The sequence below is a fragment of the Nuphar pumila genome, chromosome 7 (genome assembly GCF_984573655.1).
Source record: "Nuphar pumila chromosome 7, dmNupPumi1.hap1.1, whole genome shotgun sequence".
In the NCBI taxonomy this organism is placed as follows: domain Eukaryota; kingdom Viridiplantae; phylum Streptophyta; class Magnoliopsida; order Nymphaeales; family Nymphaeaceae; genus Nuphar; species Nuphar pumila.
Genome location: NC_143255.1, coordinates 82,876,717 through 82,900,139, shown reverse-complemented (window position 1 = coordinate 82,900,139; position 23,423 = coordinate 82,876,717).

Here is a 23,423-nt window from a genome sequence, read left to right as displayed (position 1 = left end):
GTGCAGCACGAGGTTTGAGCTACAAGAAGTAGTACGGGAGATTAGGAATTCACTTCTTCAACATCTACCAGGACCAGTTGCTCAATGGAAAGAGTACCCAAAGGGGGTGTTAGACAGATTATGGTCCTCATTCATGGTATACAGTTGTTCCTCATAGTTAATGTGTTTCATATTTAATTTATTTAAGCAATGTCTACTAACTTTCTGAAAATATTTGTAGGCTTCGAATCGCTTTGCAACTACGGTGGAAGAAAATGATGCAAGGAAGGTGTGGCAGAAGGTAGCTGCCAATCGATTTGTAGACATGCTGCACACTATGAAGACTGTAGCAAAAAAAACATCTGGCGTAGTAGATGATCCATTACTGTGGAAGGGCCATGGTCCTATTACTATCAAGAGAGATTACTGGGATGAAATGTGCGATAAGTGGGCGGGAGATGCATTTAAAAATCGCTCTGCGAAGGCTTCACAAAATCGATCGAAGATGCCCGAAGCCCATCTACACACAGGTGGATCTAATACATTTGGGAGCCACCTAAAGAAAATGGTAACTCATCAATATATAATATTAATTTTATAAGTATTGTTGCAAACTTGTTTACTAAATCTTTTGTCATTTAACTTCGCAGGAAGCAGAAAAAGGAGGCAGTGTACCATATAAGGATGTGTTTGTAGAAACAAATAAACGGAAGACCACGGGAGTCTTCGTATCAGAGAAGGCGAGAACGACAACGGTATGTATTAATTCTATTAATAATCATTGCAATATATATGCAAGTTATCATAATGTTATCATTAATTATTAATGAATACTTTAAACATTATTTTGTAGGAGGCATATGAGCAACAGATGGTAGAGCGATATGGCGAAGACGCTACTCAGCATCCATCATTTGATCCTACAGCATGGGTGACTGCAGCAGGTGAACCCAAAAAAGGTCGCATGTTCGGGTTTGGGAGTAATATGAACACTTCACCAGTTATTGGTTCTTCCAGTTACGGCTCACCGACTTCTTGCGCCGACATAAGCTCCAAGCAGCCGACTATTCTTTCCAGTGATGATGTACGCGAGATCATTAATGAATCACTGAATAACTACTTCCAATACACCGTCGCCCCCTTTCTCCGAAATGAGATCAAGGCCGCTGTTCAGGATAGGGGATCTTCGATTCCAGGTCCCTCTCAGGTATAATCACATATATAGTTTTTTTGACTGTCTTAAAGCACATCTGAGCATGGTAGAATCACATATAGAGTTTTTCTAGATGCCTTAGAACACATATGAACATGCTATAATCACATATTCAATTTTTTTACTGCCTTAGCACACATATGAGCATGATAGAATCACATATAAAGTTGCTTTGCCTGCCTTAGAGCACATATGAGCATGCTATATTCACATATTCAATTTTTTTACTGCCTTAGCACACATACGAGCATGATCGAATCACATATATAGTTTTTTGCCTGCCTTAAAGCACATCTGAGCATGGTAGAATCACATATAGAGTTTTTTTATATGCCTTAGAACACATATGAACATGCTATAATCACATATTCAATTTTTTGACTGCCTTAGCACACATATGAGCATGATAGAATCACATATATATATATATATAACTTTTTGTCTGCCTTAGAGCACATATGAGCATGATAGAATCACATATAAAGTTTTTTTGATTGCATTAGAACACATATGAGCATGCTATAATCACATATTCAGTTTTTTGACTGCCTAAGAACACATATGAGCATATTATAATCACATATTCAGTTTTTTGACTGTCTTAGCACACATATGAGCATGCTATAATAACATATAGAGTTTTTTAACTGCCTTAGAACACATATGAACATGTTATATATCATTTATGATAGAATCACATATAAAATTTTTGGCTTTGCCTGCCTTAGAGCACATATGAGCATGCTATATTCACATATTCAATTTTTTTACTGCCTTAGCACACATACGAGCATGATCGAATCACATATATAGTTTTTTGCCTGCCTTAAAGCACATCTGAGCATGGTAGAATCACATATAGAGTTTTTTTAGATGCCTTAGAACACATATGAACATGCTATAATCACATATTCAATTTTTTGACTACCTTAGCACACATATGAGCATAATAGAATCACATATAGAGTTTTTTTATTGCCTTAGATCACACATGAGCACATGATAGAATCACATATAGTGTGTAATTTATTTCATTATATTTTGTTTATCAATACTGACTGTTCTTTTCTTGTGTAGGCTGCTAGCGATAATCAGGGTAGTGGAGCTGAAGGGACAGATAAAGACAATGAACAAGAAGACGCACAAAATCTTGGCGATGATTAGAGGATTGTGTTGAAGAAGTTCTTTTTTTTTTATTTTTCCTAAATGTAATTGTTGAATTGTAAATAATTAAACTTCTTAATTTTAAGGTGGAACGATTAATTATTGTAGATACTTGTTATATGAATTTTTTTGTGTGGTTTGTTTTTTATTTACAGGAAATAGAAATTGTACAGTTCTCGGTAATTAATTTTTAAATAAATTTTATTTGATTTTTTTTCGTGTTTGCGACGGATGATTCCGTCGCTATTCATATTAATCTAGCGACGGCATAGCGACGGAACCATCCGTCGCTATTCATATTAATCTAGCGACGGCATAGCGACGGAATTAAATCCGTCGCCAGGCCGTGGTCGCCGTTTAGTACCGGCGGATTGGCGACGGAATATAGCGCTCGTTATTCCGTCGCAATTAGCGATGGACCTGGCGACAGAATAATTCCGTCGCCAGTTAGCGTCGAAATATTCGCGACGTAAGCATACTGTCGCCTCGTTGTCGCTAATCCGTCGCTAACCATGTTAGCAACGGATTAGCGACGGAATGTGGTCGTCGCTAATCTACTGCTTTGTTGTAGTGTTATTGTGCAAATTTATGTTGATGACATAATATTTGGTTCTACTAATGATTCTCTTTGTAAAGAATTTGCTAAAGCTATGCAGGAAGAGTTTGAAATGAGCTTGATGGGCGAATTGAACTACTTCCTTGGACTTCAAATAAAACAAACTGAAGAAAGAGTCTTCATCAACCAGGTTAAATATACAAAAGAACTTCTCAAAAGATTTTGGATGGACTCATCAAAATCAAGAAGAAATCCTATGAGCACAACTACTTCTCTTGACAAAGATGAAAATGGTAAAAATGTAGATACTAAGGTCTACAAAGGTATGATCAGATCTCTATTATACTTAATTGCTAGTCGACCTGATATAATGTATAGTGTTTGAATTTGTGCTAGTTTGCAAGCTAATCCGAAGGAATCTCACTTAACTGCAGTAAAACAAATTCTTCGATACTTAAAAGATACTTCAGATTTTGGTTTGTTTTACCCAAAATCATCTTCCTTCGATTTAGTTTCATATAGTGATGCAGATTTTGCTGGAAGCAAATCTGATCGCAAGAGTACTAGTGGAACTTGTCATTTCTTAGGACATTCCTTAGTCTCTTGGTTTAGTAAAAAGCAAAATTCAGTGTCACTCTCAACAACTGAAGCAGAATACATAGCGGCTAGTTTAGCGTGTTCACAAGTACTATGGATGAAACAAACCTTAAAAGATTTTGGTTTGAATTACTCTACAACAACTATTTATTGTGATAACACTAGTGCTATAAATCTTTCGAAAAATCCTGTTCAGCACTCAAGAACTAAGCATATTGAAGTTAGACATCATTTCTTACAAGATCATGTGTTAAAAGAGATATTTTGTTAAATTTTATACCCACTAATGAACAACATGTTGATATCTTCACTAAACCACTTAAAAATGAAGATTTTATGAGAATGAGGAGAGAACTAGGTATTTGCTCATTTTTAGATTTATAAATTTGCTTTTAGAAAATGCTACTTTTGAACAAAATCTCGAAATCACACCTTATTAGTCGACCGATAAAATTCCAGTCGACTGATGGTTCTTTTTAAAATTTTAACTAAAGGGACTTGATACCCCTTGGATTTTTTTTGGGGCAATCATTTTTATGCCTGTGTTTTTTTTTAACGCACCGTTTTGTTTTTACGCCCGCATGTTTTCCCCTTTTCATAAACAAAATCCTCTCTCCTTTGTCTCTTCCGAAAACCCCTAGGAGTGCCAGATGAACTCCCTCTCGCCGAAATCCTCTTGCCGTGACAAGGTGCTTCTTCAGCCAACGACAGCCTCTTCTCACCTACCGTCATCCACCGTGCCACCACTTGTTTCTGTAGCAGACGAACTCCTCCTCGCTGAAACCCCTTTGTCGCGTCTAAGGAGTTCCTACTGCCATTTCCTTTGGCTACCGCGATTAAGGCATTTCTACAGCCATGCCTAACGACATCCTTTGTAGAGTTGAGAACGACATCTAATTTGTCTCAGCCTGCTCTTCACTAAGATCTTGTTGTTTTCCTAAAACTCATGAAAAATTGATATTCCTCCTCCAGCATACTTTCCTCACTGCTTGTTTTGGCCACTAAGAGAGACCTTGCTCGTAGAAGGCACACTGACCACATCACACAAAGTGATTCTGCAACATTTAATATCCTCTACGATGCCGGACGACATCTTCCTCCCACCGAATGTCATTTTTAAAGCATTTGGAAGTTGACATCAACAGCGTCTCCACCTGTTCCTCTCAACAACTTTGTTGATCAACCACTCCCTGCAACAACGATTCTCTTTGACAAGTGAATTTGTTTCGTTCTTAACAACCATGCCTCCTCAAAAAACAGCCTCCGCACAAGGTTCCCCTCCATCTACACCACAAGCACGTCATGGATTTTCTCTTAGACTACTCAGAAACCCTCTTTTATATGATACCTTTGGATCGATTTCTGCACTTCCTATTTTACTAGACCAAAATGTTTTGTTTCATCTATTTTCTCATTACAAAATCAAAGAATTATTCACAGGCATTTCACACCTTTTTGACGTCGGTGCAGACCCCCTTCATTATCCTTTACTGATCCACTTGTTTTATACTAATTTACAAATTGATCATGAAACTGGATTTCTTTCCTCTTGTTCAAGATGTTGAAATTACGTTTGATTCTAAACTTCTTGGACAAATCCTAGAAATTCCACTTTCAGAAACTCTTTTCAATACTATTGAACTTAATGATGAAATAATTTTTGAACAAATTCTTCTTCCCGGTGTACCTCATTGTCCTCCTTTCAAAAATACCAATCTTCAAACTCGCGCTCGCATTGCTGGATGAATTCTTGCCCACAATGTTCTACCCAAAACTGGATCTTTTGATTACTATTCCATAGATCTCTCTACAACTCTTTATATCTTATTTGGAAATATTTCTGTAAATTGGGCCAATGTGTATTTTACTACGTTGTGGAAACAAAAACCCTTTCTTCTGTATGGATGTCTTCTTACCCGTATTTTCAGATATTTCAAAGTACCCCTAACCAATGAAAAATATATTAAACAAAAGGAATTCATTGATCAAACTATTTTGAAAACGAATGAAAATCAAATATCTACCTCCTTTCAAATTTTGATCAAACTGAACCCTCTGAACCATCACCATCTCCTGTGACAACTTCATCTCAAGCAAAAAGAAAGAAAGTCTCTACTAGTCAAGACAATGATGAAATTTTGCAGCGAATTAAAGCTTTGGAACTACATCAACACACTTTTCGTGAAGATATGACTCAACAACTTTCGTCAATTCAGAAGGATATTGCTGAACTCAAGGAGATGATCACGCAACACTTCTTTTAAACTTTGTTTACTATTATTACTGAACTTTGATACTTTCTGGGTTGTAATATTTTGAACCTGAATTTGCATTTTTCTTATGCTATATCTGCACTTACTTTTTTTTATTATGACAAAGGGAGAGAAAAAGAAAAAGACATGCATGGAAATTGCATCATGTGAAAGCATTAATTTTTTTTTTTTTAGAAATGCATGAAGTAATGATGGAAATACAATCAATATGTAATATATATGATTTGATTGTACTAACTTCTTATGTTTTGCAGCATATTGATAGGAGGAGTAAAATCTTCATTTATGCATATAAATGCTCCATCTTTGACTAGTTTGTCATCATCAAAAAGGGGAGATTGTTACGACAAAAGTCGTACATGATACTTCCAGTACAAGGTTTTGATGATAAACAAGTGAATCAACTGCATTTCATCTAAGGCAATGCCAAAGGATGACAAGAATTGAAGAATTCGATGAAGAATCTTTGAAGACTAGTGTGCAAATGTAAAATTCATTAAATGTCTTAGATTCTTGTAAGAGTCTTACTTAGAGTTCATATTTTGATTGCATTTCACCTAAAAAGTCTTTAGAAAAACTTTTCTAAAAGAACCCTTCATGAAAATCATTTTAGAAAACTCTTTACTTAATTTTTAATGTTTATTAGTCGACTAATAGACTCACCAGTCGACCAACTTTCTCGCGCCAAATTTTTCTTAGCAAAATGTCATTTTTGTCAAATTAATCGACTGAGGATTTTATCAGTCGACTGGACAGAATGTTTGTTTTTTTAAAACTTTAGCAGCAGTCGACCGAAGGTTTTATCAGTCGACCAAACAGAACATGTATTTTCAGAAAAATTTAGCAGCAGTCGACAGAATGATTTTTTAGTCTACTGATGATATTATCAGTCGACTAACTTTTTCTTTAGTCGACTAAGTTTCAAAACTTCAGATTTTGAAACGGCTATGATAAACAGATTAGTCGACCGACGATAACCGTCAGTCTGCTAATACTTGATTTCAGTCGACTAACGACTGTTCCAGTTGACTAATTTTGCCATTTTTCTGAAACTTTTAAAAGGCATGTTTTTTTATTTTTCAAACATTTTGATCGTTCAAAATGGATTGTTTTGACACCCTTTCATACCCTCAACATATGGAATTTTTCAACTATAAATATGAGTGCATTCCACACTCAAAAACATCAAAAATCCAATCGAATTGCATTGAGTTACAAAGATCAAAATATTTGCTTTTCACTACTATTCATTCAAGTATTTGTTTTCTCACTCGATTTTTCACTCTAGTTTTTTACTCAAATTCTCTTGAGAGCTAGTGAATTTGTGAGTTGAGTATTTCAGTAACCTTAAAAGCCAATTGCATTCCATTTGCATTCATAAGAAGGGCTTGTAGGTTGGTTGTAAGTTGATTACTTATATTTTCTTGTATAAAGTAAGGACTCCTTGGTTTAAAGGAGTTGTTTGCTTTTAGTAGGATTCTTACTGAAAGTGGGACCGAATTTGGTCTGTATGATCTTGTAGTTGATAGTAAAAATCTCAAGCGGGTTTTGCTTGGGGACTGGATGTAGGTCTGGAGGACCGAACCAGGATAAATTCTTGTATTCTTTATGTGATTGCTTTACGAATCTCAAAATCCGTCAAAATTTCAAAGATGATATTTAAAAGCACTATTCACCCCCCCTCTTGTGCTCATTGCCTCGATCCTACAATACTTTCAAAAGTCTCATGGCTGAGACAAAAATAAGAATTTTTGAAAAGACTCTAGTTTAACCCTTAACCTGGATGGGACAAAGATATTTGAAAAACCATGATGGGACATTTTTGAAAAATACCTTGTGAGACAAGGTTCAGGTATAATCCTTATTTGAATAGATACACAAAGAATGGATTCCTTGATAGGGAAGACTATGATGGGACTGGGAGAAATACCTCACTAGAATGAGGCAACTCTCTTTGAAAAATATAAACAACGCTAGGTTGCATCAAAATAAATATTGATCATTTATTACATTTTTGGATAACCAAAAAATTTTGCCAATAAGATGAAATTGTAATTAATTCAAATGCTTGAGAGCGTGCATGTATGTGCGAAAGATATTCCCTCTTTTTACCTAGAGTATTTCCACCAAATTGAGGTTAACTTCCCAGATTCTAGAGTCAGATTCAAATTTTAAAGTTGTTGAGTTTCTTCAAGGAAGCTATCCATTTCCTTGATATGAATAGAGAAGAAATATTCTTAATTTCATAAAAGCAAGTAATGAAAAGATATTGATAAAATAATTTTGCATAAAAAAAGATGATTTCTGGCAATTTTGGCAGTTTGATATCCTGAGGTTTTTCCCATAATGATCTTTCTGGCACTCTTTTTGAGACATTGAGCTTTCTTGGGTTTTTGGCGAGGAGTTTATTACATCATCCTTCATTTTAGAGATGTCCTGACTTTTCTTTTTTCTGAGAAGGGTACGTCACAAACTCCTTCATCTTAGAGATGCTATGATCCTTCTCTGTCTTAGGAATTATACTGAAGGTATTGTCTCTTTGGTTGGAAATCTCTTGATGATAGTAGAAATCAAATATCTGTTAGGGTTTTGTCGGGAGGTTCGTCGCATCCGCTTTTAACTTGGCGGTGATCTGAACTTTCCTTGGAAGGATCCGTCATAAACTCCATCTTGGAGATGATCCAAATCTTCTTTGGCCCTGGGGGTCTAGCTTGCATATTTGTTTTCATCTTGACGACAATTGAGACATTCCTTTTGTGGATATTTGATTGCAGCTTAGATGACTGAGGAGATATGGATTGAGTAGATTATTTTTATCGCTCAGGATATTTCCACTACCTGATTGCCAGAAAGTCGTCTTTAAACATGCACCATAGTTATGATCAATATCGACTCACTTCTAACTTTTCAACATCATTGAATAATTCTTTCTCTAATCATACCAAGGATATTTCTTATATCCTTTTGGTTGATCAACAGAGAGAAGATTTGAATTTTACTCTTTTTCGCAAAAAGCTTCACCCTTTTGAAAAGAATACTAGAGGTAATCTGAGGTGATTCTTTTGTGCAATAAAATATTGGAATCAACACATATTTTTAGCAAATTGGCAAAGTTTTTGAGAATTCTTTGTAAAATAATCACTGAATATAGATTTTGATAGGACCTTAAGCTGAAATTTGGAAGAAATAATATAAGAATTTTAGACTTTGAAAAACTTGACCAGTAAAAACTGGATTTGGCAGGACCAACTAAATGGTTTTTGGTAAAAAGGATTTGGGTAAAGGATTTTTGGTAAAAGATTTTGGTAAAGGACCATCGTTAAACTGGAGTTTGAAGGACCCATTTGAGCAGTTGGAATTTTGAAGGACCGGTGTAAAACTGGAATTTGTATGACCAATTTGAAAAATTGGAATTTTGAAGGACCAGTGTAAGACTGGAATTTGGACGACCAATTTGAAAAAATGGAATTTTGAAGGACCAGTGTAAAACTGAAATTTGAAGGACCAATTAGAATTTGAAGGACTAATTTGAAAAATTGGAATTTTGAAGGACCAGTGTAAAATTGGAATTAGATGGACCAATTGGAATTTGAATGACCAGTGTAAAGCTGGATTTGGTAAGACCAATTTAAGATTTGGATTTGGAAAGACCAATTTGAGAAATTGAATTTTGAAAGACCGGTGTAAAAACTGGATTTGGTAAGACCAACTTGAGGATGGGATTTTGAAAGACCAATTTGAAAAATTGGATTTTGAAAGACCAGTGTAAAAACTGGATTTGGTAAGACCAAATCGAGATTTGGATTTGGAAAGACCAATTTGAAAATTGGATTTTTGAAAGACCAGTGTAAAAACTGGATTTGGTAAGACCAACTCAAGATTTGGATTTGGAAAGACCAATTTGAAAAATTGGATTTTGAAAGACCAGTGTAAAAACTGGATTTGGTAAGACCAACTCGAGATTTGGATTTGATGAAGGACCAGTGTTAAACTGGATTTGGAAGGACCAACGTGAGAATTAGATTTGATGAAGCACCAGTGTTAAACTGGATTTGGAAGGACCAACGTGAGAATTGGATTTGATGAAGGACTAATGTTAGACTGGATTTGGAAGGACCAACGTGAGAATTGGATTTGATGAAGGACCAGTGTTAGACTGGATTTGGAAGGACCAATGTGAGAATTGGATTTGATGAAGGACCAGTGTTAGACTGGATTTGGAAGGACCAACGTGAGGATTTGATTTGATGAAGGACCAGTGTTAAACTGGATTTGGAAGGACCAATGTGAGAATTGGATTTGATGAAGGACCAGTGTTACACTAGATTTGGAAGGACCGACGTGAGAATTGGATTTGATGAAGGACCAGTGTTAGACTGAATTTGGAATGACCATTATAGAACATTGCACTACTTCTATAAATGGTTTCAGGATTAGCCCTTATCCTGAATGGGAAGAAGGAAATATCTTGAAGGCCGAGGTTCAGGTTTATCCCTTAACCTGAAAGGGAAAATTCAGGTTTATCCCTTAACCTGAGTGTGAAGTGAGTAAAGATTGATGAGGATTGATAAAAATTGATAAAGAATCAATAAAATTGATAAACATTGATAAAGAATCAATAAAATTGATAAACATTGATAAAGAATAAAAAACGATAAAGAATCAATAAAAATTAGTAAAAATTAATGAAAATTTGATGATAAAGAACCAAAAAAATTGATAAAATTAATGAGAAATCAATAGAGATTGATGAAATTGATAGAGATGAATAAAAATTGATAAAACTGATAAAATATGACAAAAGATTGATGAAAAATTGATAGAAGTTGGAGAAAAAGAGTTTGTCTGATCCTGCCTGCATAAGGGATCTTTAAAATGAGATGAGAATGCTTATTTGAAAAGCCAGTGAAAGTTCATTTTTGAGGAGAGGATCAACCAAAAGGTTGATTTTTAAGAATGATCAATGCGAGGGTTGATTTTGAAGAGAGATCAACACGAGAGTTGATTTTGAAGAGAGATCAACACAAGGGGTTGATTTTTGAAGACAAATGGTTCAAAATCAATTTTGGAAAAGAAGATCAACACGAGGGTTGATTTTTTAAGACAAATGGTTCGAAACCAATTTTGGAAAAGAGGAAAATGGTTCAGAATCAACTTTGGAAAAGAAGATCAACACAAGGGTTGACTTGAAGAAGCTTGGACAAAAATATTGAACCCTTGGTGATCATGATGACAATTTTTCAAAATTTCACGATTTTGGATAAACCCTTGTAGGTAATTTCATTTCTCTCATGAATGATGTCAGGATTGCTCCTTATTCTGAAAAGAGTAGAAATTTAATAGAAGCTGATGGCAAAGAAGATTTTTGAAATGTATATACAATTTTAACAATAAAAGATGCCCCAGTATGGCAAAAGAAAGAAGAATTGAATACCAGAGATATGCAAAAAATTGACATTTCATTGATAAGCAAAAACTCAAAACAAAAACTTGAATATTTACAAGTACATGAGCAAAAGACAACAAAAGACTAGGGTTAACTTGCCCCTACAAGATGATTGGTAAAAGAAAAAGGGGAAAGCAGAAAAACTATGGCATCATCAGTTTTTTGAGTGATCTGGGAAAGGCTTGGTCAGGACAGCGGGCTGCTCTTCGTGTTCGTCCTCTATCAGAAGATTTTTATCGATGCAGTCCTGGATGATGTTCTTGAGAACAAAGCAATTCTCTGTGTCATGCCCCAAAGCTCAGTGGAATTTGCAGATCTTGTCCTTCCATTTTCCAAGGGTGACCGGAGGATCTGCAATTCTCAGAAGTTTAACCATCCATTTGCTCAACATATATTCAAGGAAAGGCTCGAGAGACTGTTCTAGAGCAGTGAATTGGCGGTCATAACTCCAGCCGTCATGTTTTACCTTTTCCTATTGCTTGGATAGAACCGGCTTGTCATTCTGATTAAAGAGTTCATCTCGCTAACCTGCCTGTTTATTCTTGTCGTCTTTACTGCTACTACCGCTAGAGTTGGCTAAGAAGGTAAAATTTGCCTTCTTTTTGGAATCTTGACTGCTGTTGATGAGGGTGATGCCCTCATACATTCCGTTGTCTATTCCCATCTCGAGCCACTCAGTTCGTTCAATAAGTTCGATGAATGATTTCGATGGGTAGGTAAAAATAAGGCGCCTAAGAGGTTGAGAGAAATTATTCAAGATAACTTGAAGGGCATGCTCCTCTGAGATGGGGGTTCTCATTTTGTTGCAGGTATCTCTCCACCTCCTAATGAAATCTCTGGCTTTTTCTTTGTCTTCCTGCTTCAGATTATACAAATGATTGAGGGTGGGCAGTGCCTTAGAGTTGAACATGAATCGTTCTACAAACAGATTAACGACCTTGTCAAAATCTTGCAGCTCAACGGGGTTGATGTGTTCTACATACCACTTTGCTGCTACGCCATCTAGACTGTGTGGGAAGCACAAGAAAAGAGCATGGTTGTATTCACTAAATCTGGCACACTCTGCGAAAAACATTGCAAGATGGGCCTTTGGGTTGCCAGATCCATCAAATTTAATGAATTTTCTGGGGAGGTCTTCCAAGCTGCTATCCCCATCCAACCCTAGATAAAAGTCTTGCCTGGTGTATGCTTTCTTTCCCTTATCTCGGATATGTAAATCCTTGACTATCTTAGTCAGTGCTTGGATTGGATCTTCTATCGGGACCCCATGTTTAGGCTAGTTCACTGATTCAGGCTCTTCAGCCACCTTCTTGGGCTGTAGCAGATGTTTTGGTATATACACAACATGCTTTTCTTTAAAATCTTCTTTTGTCGATTCCGTATCCTCAGAGGTACCATCCTGTTGGATTCTCTTTTTGCTGATCCTGACATGCTTTTTCACTAGCTTTCTCTTGATCTTGTTTTTAGAGGATGTTTTCTTCGAACCTGTCCCAGCCTGTTGTGAACACCCTAAATTTTTCAAAATCTTGTAAATATTCCCTCTTTGCCCCTGGCCCCCATTTTCTGAGCTATTGAGTCATTTCTCGTTCAAAATTCCAGTTTATTTCTCAAATTTACTGGAATCAAATCAATTTTCTATATTTGACTCAATTTCAGATCCGAATCTAGGTAAAAGATCCAAATTTGAGCCTCGCTACCCAGTTTTTAAATTAAAATTATGAAAATATCAAAATAAATTTTTGACAGGTTCAGACAGTCCATCCGGCATCCGTTTAGATTCATTGCTCTATATTTCTCAATTCGAGGTTCAAAACTCAAAAATTTTCTCAAATCCTGAATTCAAACCAGCTTTCTGAAGATTTTTTTTTGTTTTTACGAGAATAGCCTTGAATTCTCAAAAAACCTTCCTTTTATAAATATTTTCACAAAAATATGTCAAAAATCCTCTTGTTTCTTGTAAAATTTAGAGTTTTTTTTGTCAAAAGTACAAAAAAAATGTGAAAACATGAAGAAAAACAACAAAAAAATTTAAAAAAACATAAAAATTGCAAAAGATAAAGTTTTAAAACCCTGTTTAAGAATTTTTTTATTTTAGAACCTTGTTTTAGAAATTTTGAAAGTTTACAACGGCCGATTGCCTCGCGCTTTTTCTCTCTCTCGATTAAAACCCTCTGGAAGCCTCCATTGCCCTCCAACCATTCGATCAGCCCTCTTCAACTACACCATTGATCCCCAACCATTTTTCCATTCTGGAGCCTTCCTTTCCCATCTATAAAACAAACACAGAGGGGAAGCTCTGGTATCGGCTCTCACCCCGACTCCCCTTTCCCTCTCCACGATTATTCCCCTACTCCCTTCTTCCTTTCTCTTCCTCTTCCCCATCACTTCTTATTTCTTGATCGACAGAAAGAGCTTCATATTATAAACTGCATATAAGGCATCGTAATTCCATTCTGAATTGAAGATCAACAAACCAACAATAGAAGATCCTACCCTCTTTCAGAATCCTTCCAGTAATACAAGCAAGCCAAAACGGTCGATCCTCCCCACTCCATTGGAACCACGGTAAGTCCCATTTCTTCCTCTTTTCGTTTTCTTATTTCGAGCTCGATTAAAGCACCACCGGTGGTGTTGAGTTGCCTGTGCAACCTCAACCCACCTCCGTGCAACAACAACAGAATGATTTCATTCCAATACGATTTTTCCTTCTCATTTCCTTTTATGTTTTGCTATTTCGTTTAATTTTGTATCTATGTTACTTTCTTTTCTTTTCTTTTCTTTTCTTCTTTCATTGTCGATCAATTGGCATTTATGAGTTTTCCTATTCCTATACACATTACGATTCGATTTCCTACTGGTTTATGACCATCTTCTTGCAATCGATTTCGTTTTGCCATGGTTTTCATTTGTTTCCTTTTTTATTAGAATTTTGGTCATAATGCATCATAGCAGTTAAGCATAGCAACCTTCCCATCCTTTATATTTGCTTGTGTGAATTGTTCATTATATTCTAGTTCCTTGTTTATATTTCCTGCTTTGAATTGGGTTCGATCGATTTCTCAATTATATTCTGTTCATCTCATTCACCGTACTGTTTATTTTCTTTATGTATGTACCCAACAGTTCACCATGACTGAGGTTTTCTCGTTGCAATCCCCCCTATTCCCTATCTAATTTCTAATATGTGTATGATCCCACGTTTCACATGGTCCAATGCAATGTTTGGTGCACCTCCTTCATTTGATAAAATGCATTCTAGCATATCTTATTTCAATGAATAAATCGACATTACCCCTGCAACTAAGAGCCCAATAGTAAAATACATCCAACATCGACTGGTCGGTTGCTGCCTGATAATCCGACCCAAGTAAAGGTATCCAGGGATGAGGAATGAACGATGAGGTTGAAGAAGATGTTTACAAACTTTTTGCTAGCAGATAGTTCATGATCGTGCTCCCAACACCCATCATTGCAGCGAGCTGATGATACCGATGTTGTGTTATTGGAGGTAGGTGTTGTACTCTGGTTAGCATCCACTGTTGTCACAATAGCCTATCGACCAGCCTGTATATCCCAACTATTGGGGCCTTGTGGCAGGGCATTAACCATCGTCCCATCTCCTGTGAACCGGTATGGTGATTCACAATCAGACTGAGTTTAAAAAAAGAGAGAGAGAGATAACTTCACATCGGTATTCCAATAGAGTTCCAACACCCCTTTGTGACATAATGATGATTCTAGATTGAGAATGAACCCAGATTTGATTTACTGAAGACCAACTAGATCCTGGTTCATCTCTCTGGAATGAGGCACCAATCCTTTGGCATCTAGTTTTATCATAAAATCTGGGTTATGATCTTTCATTTTATTCCCAATGTCTCTTAGTTTCACAAGTAAATCTTGTTTTCCTCTGAAAATCACTTAGCCTCATCATCAAAATTTTTTTTTACAGTAGCTTATTCAATTTTTTTTTATGTGCATTCACACATATTGCACCTTTCCAGCGTGAGCCCTGCAACTGTCTTTCAACATCATCCTGTAATATCTCATCTCATTGATATCAAACCCTTGAATTTCATTTTAGTTCATTTTGTATCATATCATGTGTGCATAATAGCTTAGTCCATGATATCAATAGTTTGTTTCTCATTTTTCCTTTTTATTTATTTATTTATTTATTTATTTTTTATTTTTGCTATGTTACGTTCCTTCCTGATTGTACATCAATGCATTCTACTGTACACATTCCTTTTTGCTCCTCACTATACCTGTTCATAAAGCCTCTCTCTTCTGTTTTAGTATGCTTCCCTGTTGAATCAAATCTTTGTAAGAAGGGCCCTAGAAGTGTGTCCACCAGAGTAGTTAGGATTTTATTGGTTGAAAACTCAGGAGCACTGGTGGTGTTGATAAACTATCACATGATGGCCCATTCAGCCCTCGTTCTAAACATCATTGAGATAACGTGTTTGATTCCAGCAGTCTTTATACTCATATTTCCTTCTCCTACTATTATAGATCTAATGATTTCATGTAAGAAAACCCCCGATTTTGATCAAAATCTGGTGGCCCTCCATCTTGTAGTCTGTTCCAGTATTAAGGTATTACAGGAAATTACCAAAACTGCTTGACCACTTCTCTACATGTGCAGCTCGGAATGCAAATATGTTAGATGCTCCATCTGGATTTCAGAACTAAGCAACCAATATGACCTGTTGGCAAAACCCCCACCTCACAGATTTCACTAAACTACAGATCACTACAACAACAACAACAAACAACAACAACTACGCCTTCATCCCAAAACAATTGGGGTCAGCGATATGAACCAAAAAAGAAATTCATTTTGGGTCTTCCACATGAATCATTTTCCTCCAATCATTTCTATCCAACGCCATGTCCTCGGTGAGGTTCAAAGCATTCATATCCTTTCCTGTCATCTCCATCCAAGTCTTCCTAGGCCTACCCCGACCTCTTTTAACTAATATATTTTCCCATTTCTCCAACCTTCTAACTGGAGCATCATTAGGCCTTCGCCGAATATGTCCAAACCACCGTAAACGATTCTCTCGCATCTTATTTTCAATGGGTGCAACACCTACCTTCTTACGTATCTCTTCGTTCCGAATCTTATCTTTTATTGTATTTCCACACATCCATCTAAGCATCCGCATCTCAGCTACACTCATTTTTTGAATATGATGTCTCTTGGCAGCCCAACATTCCGTACCATATAGTAAAGCGGGTCTAATAGTCGTCCGATAAAACTTTTCCTTCAACCGCAATGGCATTCTACGATCGCACAGCACTCCAGTAGCATTTTTCCATTTCATCCACCCAACCTTTATCCTATGATTTACATCTCCATCAATTTCTCCATACTTTTGAATGATGGATCCCAAATATTTGAAATAATCATTCACCGGTATATCTTGCTCACCAAGCTTCACTACACTCCCATCACTACTTCGTTGCTTACTAAACCGACATTCCATATATTCAGTCTTACTCTTACTCAACTTAAAACCTCTAGCTTCCAATGTCTGTCTCCATAATTCTAACTTAGCATTAACCCCAGCTCTAGACTCATCAATCAAAACAATATCATCAGCAAACAACATACACCACGGTACATTTTCTTGAATTGATCTCGTAAGCTCATCCATCACTATCGCAAATAGGAAAGGGCTTAAAGCAGATCCTTGATGTAACCCAACCGTTATCGGAAAATTGGTTGTCACCCCTCCACAAGTGCGGACATTGGTTACTACTCCTTCATACATATCTTTAATTATACTAATGTACTTGAGAGAAACACCTTTCTTCATCATTGTCCACCAGAGAACGTCCCTAGGTACTCTATCGTATGCCTTCTCTAAATCAATAAAAACCATATGCAAATCTTTGTTCCTCTCTCTATATCTTTCAATAAGTTGTCTAAGAAGATGTATAGCTTCCATAGTTGATCTTCCAGGCATAAAACCAAATTGATTCTCCGATATCATGACAACCTTCCTCAACCTAGACTCAATCACCCTCTCCCAAAGTTTCATAGTATGACTCATGAGTTTTATACCACGATAGTTTGTGCAATCTTGTATATCACCCTTATTCTTATATAAAGGCACCAAAGTACTCTTCCTCCACTCATTAGGCATATAAACTACAGATCATTGCTGTATGAAAATCCATTAGGTTCATATCGTGGTTGTCATGATAAAAGGCCAAACAAGAATAAGCAGAGTTTGGAGTTCCAAAAAAAAAAAATCATCCATGCAGGTCAATAAACTTCAGCAATGCTGGGTTGTGCACCCAGAAATGTAGAGGAATCACCAATCAAGGGCCCAGTCGATGCATCAATCAGTTTTCTCCCAGATTTCTTAGAATTCATCTGTGGCATCATATGTTCATGGCTTTCACCTGGTGCTAATAAAATATATAGAGTGATAGTTCTGGAGAAGGTAAGTTTAGAATTAGAAGCTTGTGAGTCTGTTTGAAAAGACGAAACATTATCTTCTCCTTTCACTGGCAATCTAAATCTCTGCCACCATTCCACCACATTGCACTATGCAGCAACACCCATATGCACTTCATGGAAATTTTTCTGTCTTTCTATTAAATGCATATGCACACTTTCGGCACGTTGCTTCACTTATGCATACTCACCTTGCTCACCTATGCACCATTCTTCATTACTTGTTGTCATACATAATACCTTTCTGCACTCACATAACCTCATTTAGCACCACTTTCTGCACTTCTTTGCCAGCATCCATGCATTACATGGCCACTACCACATCCCCCTTTACGCACCCATAGTAGCACTTGGGTACTGTTGTAGTGTCATCTCGATAATAGTGATCAAGCACTGTTATAACCTCACTGTGATCATCTGTGGCATTGTTGGATACTGTCGCAACTGGTTGTCTTCAGCCACTCACCCCTCTCACATGTGTCCACGACTAACTCCATTTATGTTTGCTGCAAACACCACATTCATCTTACCATATTATGCATACCACTACTACACCAACCTACTTGTTGTTAAGATTTTCCTGCCTTGCCTGCATCTCCAGCTACCTCATGCATTATCCCTGTATAAGCATACATGTTATAACACATAGGTAACATACCTGCACTTCCTACCAACATCATGCACAATGTTTAAGTGTGACATGTATATTTTCTTAATTAGTTCGTGTATGATATTTAGGCATTGTATATACATCTTTTTATCAATATCTTTCATTTCAATACAAAGTCCTTTGTCAATTGCACTTTAGGTTCAACATGACATTTTTGTCAATTTCCTTCTATATATGTCTCTCATCTTGTGCTAACTTGAAATTTTACAAGAAATATGCAAAAATGTTATTTTTCCTTTTGAGATTAAGAAATTTTGTAATCTCAATTTCATTCAAAATCTGTAATAGTTAGATACTAATGAGAAAATTTTACTTTTCCAATATTAGATTAGAATGTATGAGCATATATAGCCTCTAGAAATGTATGTTTCATATCATTTTTCTCTTCTAGCGTAAAATGTCACAAATGGGAACATGAATGGCACATGCACCATCTTATAAAAGGTGATTAAATCCTAAGTTGATGATTTACATCAATTGCCATAGTCAGGGTGTGAACAAAACTTAGGATTTTCAGATTTTATGAAATAACATTGGATCCACACTGGATCTCCTTAAAAATCATCATATTTTCAAATATTTTCTTTCTTTATTAAAGTTTAATTTAAAATTAGCTCAAAATATATATCAATGGCCATAGTCAGGATATATTGAGAGTTCATTTTAAACTCTAATTTTAATTCATTTAAAGAATGAAATATGCTTTTCAAACCTAATTTTAAAGTTCTTTAAATCATTTCATCATTTAGGATAGAATTACATCATATTTTTTTAAAATGCTTTTCATATTATTTCAAAAATCCAAGTGAATTTTGAGATAACTCTTCAAATATCTTCTTCATTTCTCAAACCAACCTTTAATTTCTATTTCAATTCATTCTTCTATCTTATTTCAAAGATTCAAATTTCAATTTCAAAGTCCAATTTGACTTTGAGATTTCAAAATCAATTCCTGTATTCTAAATTCAATTTCCCATCCAAATCCAATTTCAAAGTTCAATTCAACTTTGAATTTATTTTCATTTTCAGGATTCAATTTCAAAATTCAATTTAACATCTCAAATCAAATTTCGAAGTTCAAATTTTAACTTTGAAATTCCTTATTCATCTTCTGACTTCAAATTCAAACTTCAAAATCAAGTTCACTTCTTTATCTTCAAAGTGCTATCTAAAGATTGAGTCTTGATTCTCAATTCAAAATCAAGGTTTTGAGATTGATTCTGAATCTCAAAATTAGATTTTTTTTTTAAGTTTTAAATTCAAAATCTGGTTTTCTAAAATCCAGATCCATCTACAAGTCCCATTTGGATTTTCAAAATCCAATTTCATCTTGAATTCTAGATTCAGAACCCAGTTCCACCTTGAATTCAGATTTCCATCTTGGATTCCAGACTTCGGATCCAAAATTCCATTTAGAATTCCAGATTCTAGATTCAATTCTATCTTGGATTTCAGATTTCAGATCCAATTAAATTTAGGGTTCCAGATCCCGGATTCAATCCCATCATGGATTCCAGACTTCGGATCCAAAATTTCATTTTGGATTCTAGATTTTGGATTCAGTTCCATCTTGGATGCCAGATTTCAGATCAAAAAAATTCATTCCAGATTTCAGATCAAATTCTATTCCATTCCCAATTCTTATTTCCAAAACTAATTTCAAAATCTATTTCTCAAAATCTGAATTCAAATTCAATTCTTGTTTTAGAACTTGAATTCAAAATTTCCTTTTTAATCGATTCTTGAAAATCGATCCAAATTCAAAGTCCATTATGACTTTGAAGATTCATTCTTATTTAAAAAAAAATTCAATTCTAAATTCCTTTTCTCTTCATCTAAAGAAATTTGATCACTCTGAGACTTAGGAATTTCAAGTCTATTCTTCTAGATCTATTTCAAAAAATCTGAGTTAGATTCAAAGTCTAACTTTTTCAAGCCAATTTCAAATCCTTGAATCATTTCTTCACTCCATCATCAAATTCATCTCAGAATCACTTGGAAAATCCCAAAATACTTTCTGAAAAGCATGCATTTTACATTTGCATTGCACAAGCATGATTCTTTGTGCATTTTAGACTTAGAATAAAATCTTTGATGATATTTTAGCAAAGCAAAATCCATAAATTTGATCCCTGGTTCGATTACCCCTAGTAATGGCGCCAGAAACGATCGAACCTCGTACCGACAAGCGAATCCCGTCTCTCTATTTTCCCACAAATTTTCAAAACGGAGGCGAGTAATTTTAAAACATTTTCAAAATTTTTGTCAAATGAAACCCTGCAAAAGAGTTCCTCTCTCTTCTTCCTTTTCTTTTCTCTCTTCTTTTCTATCTTTTATCCCTCCTCAAAAAAGGAATAGAGGCTAGAAAGGCGAAGAGAAGAAAAAGAGGAACGAGAGGAAAATTTTTGCATGATCACAGAAGTTGGCGACCGTGATGGGACTGGTCTCCGTCCGGTCGAATTTTTGCCTTTTGCTTTGCTTTGATCTTATCTAAGTCTTTATTCTATAAATGTCATCTTCATTTTCATGCAAACCTTAGGAACCTAGACTTTGTCCTAGCTGACATCATTGCATATAGGATCTAAGTATGGTTTGGTAGGACCATATTGAGGAGATTATTCCATGTTCACATTAGAATTAGGTCTGAAATACAACTCTCCTCAATTTTAGGGATTGAATGCAAACAATGTATGCAAGTGTATGCTTCTTTTCATTTAAATTCTATCTCTTTAGGACTTGCATTAGAGCTTTCTGATTTTATTGCATGTTTTCAAAAACATCCCTACCTATATTGTCCCGGTCTTCACGTTGTTGGGCTGTCTCATTGAACCATAGTTTGGGAGAGAGCCTCACAACTGGACCACTTATTTGGGTTAGCACCCCCCTACCATGTACCTAAGGGTCATAGTTTGAGGTATATCGGTAGGTGATCAAGGATGTTGGGAAGCCATTACCTTAGAACCAGAGAAATACTTTATATGCCACGTACTTCGAGCTTCGGCTTGGATATATCGGCGTACCTTGATTGGAATCAGATGATCTGAACCATAGAGTTCGGATTAAGGCCCTACAAGCCATTTCAAATATTGCATTATAGTCAGCCTTTAGGGAGTGTTGTGTGAGCATCCTTGTTTGTGCAGCTTTGGTTATGCGATGTTTCTCGAGTTTTCTTATATATATATATATCAAACCTTTTTAAAACCATGGGTATATTATGCAAAATTTCTCACTTATTTTCAGAAACCCCAGGTATATATTTTTCCTTTACCTACATTCTTTTCTCTTTTAGATCATAATTTTCTTTAAAACCCTGAAAAAATTCCTTTAAAATTTCCTCAATTTTTTCCAGGATCTATATCTATTCTTCTCTTCTTCAAGAGTCTATCCGTAAGTCCTGCATTCTATCTAGTTCTCCTCATTCTTCTTTGCTCTAGTATCATTTTGATGGCGTCTGACTCCCTCGTAGCTATCTTTCCCAGAGATCATGTCTTCTGTCAGATAAAGGATGGATCCCCGGATCATCGGGTTATCCAGTCACATTCATTCTTCCCTCGGTGGTATTATTCTTGGTTCGCCACCTTCTCATGTATGTTCCCAGACCACTTGGATGACTGTGGATTGGAAATGGCATCAGCGGTAGGAAAGCAGACCATCAGCGACAGTCTGATTCAGGCTATGGCAGAACGGTGGAATCCACATACCTGCACATTTTGGTTTCCATGGGAAGAAATGACTCTGCTAATGGACGAATTCAGTGACATCATGGGATTGCCAAAGCCAGTTGGTCAGCCAGATGATCCGGTCGAACAACAGTTCCTGATCAACATCAAGGGGATAGACATTCGAGACGCATTAGCTAGAGCAACAGGGAGCAAATCTTGGGCTCTCACTAAGATCAATGGAAGTCAGTTCATTGATTTGTTCAGAGTCTATCGCAAGTATGGAGCCTACGAGGAAGTTGACACGTTGTCCCGAGCAGCGAAAGAAAGAATCCAACAAGCCATGGTCCTATGCACAGTGGGATTAGCATTCTTCCAGGATGGTCAGAATTTCATTGATGTCAGAGTCGCTCAACTCTTTCAAAGATGGGGAAGTAGGCAGACCCGTCAACTTTCAGTGTCCATGGCAGCTTTAGCCTTTCTCTACCGAGGCTTAGCTCGCTTCTCCCTTGAAGAAACCATTTTGGTTGAAGGATGCACTTATGCCTTGCAATCTTGGTTCCTGCGACACGTACCATCAAAAGCCAGTTCCTTCAGATTCAATTGCATGAAGCCAAAGACAATCATTCAGTATCGAGCTTCGATCGAGAGTCTGCATCTGGAGGAGATCCTTTGGGATTACTTTGACAGACAAGAATCAGTCTCTCGTTACACTTATGCTTGTAGCAAGCGCTACAGATTGCTTGGTCCCTTCTTCTGCGTCGACTATCAGCCAGAGAGGTGTCTCAGACAGTTCTCGCAGCGGCAGGTTCGTGCCAACACTCGCTTCCCGGTAGGCCACATGCCAGAATTTGATCTGTAGTCGGATCAATGGTCTGGGCATACCATGTAACCAAATACACTTAAGACTCCTTCATTTTTCTGTCTGTATTTCCTGGACCCAATGTATCTTCTAAATATCGAGAATGGTGGCAAACTGTCTACCCACCTTCTCTTTGTCTTTAAATTTATCATCAATAAAATTTAACTTTTTATTCTATTAAAGAGCTTTTTGGGCCAAATTTTTTGTATTTTATAGCATAAATGGTCACGATTCTTGTGGTGACCTCGTCTCTAGTGATGGGACATTCCTTCTGTTCTACTTCAAATGTCTCTTATCATGGTTGATTACCTCACCTAGGTAACAAGGCACATTTCTGTTGTCATGAGAATGATAACGTAATTGTCGCAAATTTTGTGACAACCCAATCCTTGGTAATGGGATTGTCCTTTTTAATTGTCTACCGAGTCTCCCACTCTTTTCTCAAAAATGTCATTTTGAAAAGTTTCTTCCGCGCTCTAACCATCCTCTTATTTTGCAGAAAGAATTGGCATTGTCAGAATGGTTCAAACAA